The sequence below is a fragment of the Cornus florida genome, unplaced genomic scaffold, assembly GCF_030987335.1.
Source record: "Cornus florida cultivar Cherokee Brave unplaced genomic scaffold, ASM3098733v1 CherokeeBrave_3.0.0_Hap2_Chr10, whole genome shotgun sequence".
Taxonomy (NCBI): domain Eukaryota; kingdom Viridiplantae; phylum Streptophyta; class Magnoliopsida; order Cornales; family Cornaceae; genus Cornus; species Cornus florida.
In genome coordinates, this window is record NW_026775580.1 from 107146182 (window position 1) to 107152501 (window position 6320).

Consider the following 6320-nt stretch of genomic DNA (forward strand, 5'->3'; position numbering starts at 1 on the left):
CTTTATGCCAATACAAACAATGTATTGTAATGGCAATAAAAGGAACAAAAATATTCTTATATATATATATATATTGGGTGAACTATATTAAACCATCATTTTTTATCTGTATTTTTCATTAAACTTTTATTTTCTATTTTTTTGCTAAAAAAAAATCCCTCAACTATTCGAGGAGGGTGATTTAATGAACGGAAGTTAGTCGAAAGAGAACTTAAATATAAATTAACTTAAATACTCATTAAAGCCTATTTGAAAATATATTTTGCTTCTTGTTTTTTAATTTATTAAATAACCTAAACGACATCATTCACAGAAATTAACACTTCTATTATTATTATTTATTTTTTTTTGTTTTAACATTTTACTAGACTGACAAGTTTACATTAATCACGTGGAAGGAATTTTTTATAGAAAAAAATGATATTGAAATATAAAAAATAAAGAGAAGAAGAATAAGAAAACATGTAGGTATAAATATTAATATAAAAAATAAAAAAAATTAAGCATTATTTCCCGTAGTGTGACTAGTGTCCCTTTAATAAATCTATTTTAAAATAAAAATCAATAAAAACTAAATAAATGAATGCACAATATAATTCTCATATATATATATATATATATATAGCAGATAAATTTCAAGAAAAAAAATATATAGATTTATATTGGTTTGTAGGCTGGATGGAAATGAAAATATAATATAAATAATATTTAATGGTACATATTATATATATCATTATATTATGATACAAATTATATATAATATTATAATGATGGAAGAGTATATGTTGTTGTAATGGTGGAAGATATGCCTTTAAAAGTGATAATGGAGTAGTAAATATATATGTGAGGGTATATTTAAAAATAAAAAAAAGTACAAAGACATTTTTGTCTAAAAAATATATGAGAAACTAAATATCCAAATAACTCTCTTTCAGCTAACTTTCATTAGTTAAATTACCTCACTGGAATAATTGAGAGGAATTTATTGAAAAAAAAATAAAAAATGAGAGTTTAGTGAAAACACATATAAAAAGAAAGATTTAATGTAATTCACCCATATATATATATATATTGTGTATATATAGATCCAACTTAGTAGCACTATTAAGAAGAGAAAAAATCTACCCAACTACCTTTCTCAGGTTTAGATTTATAATTAATTGCGTGCGTGTGAGAGAGTGTATTTTAATTTTAATTTAAAAAACACTCTCAAGAGTAAGGTTGTCGTCCTCTTTCTTTTTTTTTTCGAATGTTGCGCTTCAAAGTGAATTTTGTCCAATTTCTTTATTGCTAGGCGACAATAAAAGTGACATGCCATGTTGCGTATCAACACCATATTTATCCCACGTGTTGTGATTTGACCTTGGTTTGATAAAATTTCCAATAAAAAGTCATACTACACTATCATGCTATTTAGAATTAATTGTAAAAAAGCACGTGTATACTTTATACAACTTGTCCCCTCTGTGCTATAATTATTGAATATCTTTGAAAATTTACCTTCAACATTAAAAAGCACATCCTGATCCTGACTTTCATAGCTTGAAGCTCCACAGAGAAAACTATGTCGAAAAACAAATTAACATAAATCATCCACATAAACCTTAGCCATCCAAGTTGTGGTGGGAGAGCTGGCCAAATTAAACGAAGACACACGACCCGAGTACGAGATTGTTAAAGTCGCATCCTTATGCCACACATTTTAAAAATTGATCGTAGGACTTAATAGTTTTGTACTTTTAAATACCAATGAAACTTTAATTTTGTATTAAAGCACGTGCTAATTTCCAAAAAAACGTATTAATATCCCCGGAAGTGGTTGGAGGCCCACCAATTTCTCAGTCTACTTCGAACAAGGGTCCCCCCAACTAAATCCTGCAAATTAGAGCATTCAGCTGACATTTGCTTTTGGAGTTTTTCAGGTGTGTTTCTCAATTTCTTAGAGCCGAAATTATTACAGGAATTCAACCGCATAAATATATATATATATATTTAATCACCAAATCATATAATCTTGACAAATCACAAATTAATACCTAACTAAATATATTAATTTTATTCATTTATTTTTTATCACTTAAAAAATTGTGATTAACGGAAATCACATTGTGGTTCTAGAAGAGCTAAGAATATTAATTTTATTAATTTATTTTTTTAATACGCCACGAATTGTGATAAAGTGAAATCACATCGTGGATCTATTAGAGTTAGAGATCTTTCACCGTTGTGGTGGACCCAAGGTGGGTGTGAAAAGGTTTTTTTCATTAAATTTACACCACCCCCACCCGGCTGGGACTTAGTACAAGCTTCTTTTCATTTCTCCCAAAGTCCAGACATAATCATCTCTTGTTTTTGCCCTTTTTCTCTAGGGCTCTCTCTATATCAAGTATCAACATGTGCATGGAGGAGTTAATAATAATAATCTCCTCCTCATCTTAATCTTCCGCAATGTCCCAAGAACACCCACTCAGCCTTCAGCAACGCCTTCAATTCATAGTCCAGAACCAGCCAGAGTGGTGGGCCTATGCCATTTTCTGGCAAACCTCAAACGACGATAATGGCCGTCTCTTCTTTGTTTGGGGAGACGGCTATTTTCAAGGGACTAAACAAACAGTCCCCAAACACAACGACAAAGACGACCAACCCATTTCAGTATTCCACTCAGAACGAACCAAAATCATGGCAGATATTCAAGCACTAATCAAATCAGGGAACCCCGACATCGATGCATTGCCAAGCGACACCAACGACACCGACACCGACACCGACACCGAATGGTTCTTCGTTACGTCGTTAACGCAATCCTTCTCCTCCTCCGGAGCTCCCGGACATGCCTTCGGCTCAGGTTCTACGGTTTGGTTATCCGGTGCTCATCAACTTCAGTTATACAACTGCGAAAGAGTTAAAGAAGCTCAAATCCATGGTATTGAGACTTTAGTTTACATTCCAACTTCAAGTGGAGTACTTGAATTGGGGTCAAATGAAGCAATTAAAGAGAAGTGGAGTTTGGTACAAGAAGCCGAGTCACTATTTGGGTCAGATATTGTAAATTGTTTAGTCCCAAAACAGCCTTATTGTCATTTGGAATTAGGGGAAGCCAATGTTGGACACTGTTCTCCTTCAGACTCGGATGGTCTATTTGTTGTGAAGCCTGTAGAGATGAAGAGAACACCCAAGAAGAGGGGACGAAAGCCCGGCCTCGGCCGTGACAGCCGGTTGAACCACGTTGATGCGGAGAGGCAGCGGCGGGAGAAGCTCAACCACCGCTTCTACGCACTGCGAGCTGCGGTCCCCACGGTGTCGAGGATGGACAAGGCGTCCTTGCTAGCGGACGCGGTGTCCTACATCAACGAGCTCAAGGCCAAAGTGGACGAATTGAAGTCACAGCTTGATGATCAAGTACAAACAAAGAACGTGGTAAAAGAAGAATTGACGGACACAATGGACAATCAAAGCACCACCAACTCTGTTGACCAAACCAGGCCTAATTCATCACTGGAGGTTGAAGTTAAAGTTGTGGGTCAGGACGCCATGATCAGGGTTCAATCAGAGAATGCTAATTATCCGCTTGCAAGGCTAATGTACGTGCTTCGAGACCTCGAATTACAGGTACACCATGCAAGCATGTCAAGTGTGAATGATCTAATGATTCAAGATGTTGTCGTTAGGGTTCCTGATGGGTTGAGAAGTGAAGATGGATTAAAATCTGTTCTACTCAAAAGATTAGAGCACTGAAATTACCAAGTATTGGAGTACTACTTTAGCTGCTTTTATCACAAGATTGGCGCAGTGAATTGGGTATTATACTTATTAGTACGTTTATTCAATTTTCTCGTGTTTTTTTTCCTTTTTGCAAGTCTTGCTCATGTCTTCACATTTCATGTAACAATATCTAATTGTGCTGCTTAGTCACTTTTGTAAATAAAGCACTGGGAGTATAATTTGCATAGTTTTTGTCGGTGCCCCAATTATATATATATATATATATATATATATATATATATATAGCACATGGAGGCTTTCAAATAAATAACCAAACTTATTTTTGTATACGTGATCGGTGTCTTTATATAGACCACACACATATATATATATACAGTATATAATAATAATATAAAACTATATGTATGTCTACGTTGATGTTGCATTATGAAGATTCCTGCGCGTTCATATAAGGACTGACAATTATGCGTACAGAATGTGTGGTGCAAAGGCAATCCCAAAGGGGGAGTAGACTCGTGTCTGTGATTGTATTGGGCCTTGAATAAATATCACAATGCATTCTCTAATGCGTACGAAATGGAACTTAATATTATACATGGGACAAGGGAACTGTGGCCCTACAACTAGGACCACCCCAATAACGCAAAACACTGCTTCAAATATGGATCATACTTGCTCACGGGAAAATAGGCAATCTCTTGATCACACATATTTAATTACAAAAGTAATATTTTTTCTGTTTTAAAACAAGTGTCAAGTTTTTTTTTTTTTCCTCAGAATAATTGTTTATTTTTTTTTTTTCAAACAATATATTTTACATCTTTATTACTATCCAAAAACGACACTTAAATTGGGATGGCGGAGTAATTTGAAAAAACAATTCTTTTTTAGCATTAATTTGGCCACTGTCTCTATTTTTTTATTTATTGTTATTTTTTAATTATTATTTATTTATAATTGAACCACATCAACAAACAATTGAGATAAATCGTCCCATATATATTAAAAAATTATACATATCATGAAATTATTTTTATGATACATATCATGAAATGACATGTTTGTTTTCTACTAGTAATTACTTTTTGTGAAGGCAATGATAAAGATGGAATCACTATGCGGTCCTGTAATATGTGTGTGTATCAAATTGTATCTCTCGCCATCTCTGTTCGTGAAAGTAAATATCAAAAAACTTTGAAAAAATACAAACTATCAAAACTTTCATGAAGCTGATCCTGAAAGAGATTGTATCATTGCTCATATATATATATTTATATTTTATAAATATAGGTATTATATATTTACGAGAGTGTATGTAAATTTATAAGTGTGTATTTATCATCAAGTTGAGATAGAAGACAAACTCACGGACGCTTTTATCACTCTATGCATGGTTCATGTGCTTATTTATGGCAGTAATCAATGGGATTATGGGAGATTAAGAAGAAAAGAGACTATCATACACTGTAGATAAGACTAATTAATAGAACGTTCTCTTATTTATTTTAATTAAATTATTTAATCTCCTTAGTTTTAAAATCAAATTGAATTCCTTTCAAGAAAATAAAAATCAAATTTCGTTCATATTTTATTTTTCAACCAAAATAAATAGATAGAAAAAGGTTTAAAAAAATAAAAATAAAAAAAGGTGGAAGAAAAAGAAGTAGATGTCTACAGTTTGGCCCCGAGCAACAAATAAATTTTCTCTTCTTTTTTTCATAAAAGATTGAGATTATTTTAGATCTGATTTGTCTCTGGAAGCTTGGCCGATTTGGACGAAAAAGGACTCTTCCTACTTAAAATTATCCAAAGTGCCGAAGTGGGTCCCTTCCGTAGGTTGTGAGCTTGCAACGGAGACTTTGATTCCATCCACACATATATAGGGACCTTATCCATATTAAATAAATGGTCCCCTCTCATCTGTATATTATATAATCACATATTCACATGACTTATATCAGCAACACCTTTTGTATTGTTTTTATTTTTATTTTTTTTAATAGTTTATTATGCCCATTGCCTACATCCATCGTCCATATTATGTTATGTTTCACGTGCGCAAAGAAAAGAGGGAACTTAAGCATGACCATCAGATGATGACAATGGCACTGGCGCTCTATATATATATATATATATATACATATTAGTGTTAGACATTTTTTATTTTATTATTATTTTTTTTTTTAAAAGATGAGAAGTGTTAAATATTAAATTCTATCAGTGGGTGCATAGGCTCAGGCACTCCAAATTTCTCAAAACTCTTACAGGAAAATGGTATAATTATACTAATTAGGCCACCAAATAATTTCTAAAAGAATAACATTGTTTAAAATAGTATAACCTAACTTTTCATTTTTTTGGATTTGATTTCAAAATGGTTCAAAAACAAAACAAAACAAAACAAAAACAAGAATTTAAAATGAAATCTCATTTTCCAACTGTAATTCAGAGTGACAAAATCTATTTTAAAAGTGTACTTTGTCATTTGAAATGTCAATACAAAATCCACTCATTCCAAATAAAAATAATCACACTTTAAAATTTAATTATTTTAAATCTCCACATACAAATTATCTAATAAGTATTTGTAATGCATC

At 32.3% G+C, this 6320-nt stretch overlaps 1 pseudogene; it reads left to right on the plus strand.

Annotated features, from left to right (window-relative positions):
- The first annotated feature begins 2302 nt into the window (after window positions 1-2302).
- Window positions 2303-3949, plus strand: LOC132276828 (transcription factor MYC2-like; annotated as a pseudogene).
- The last annotated feature ends 2371 nt before the right edge of the window (window positions 3950-6320 follow it).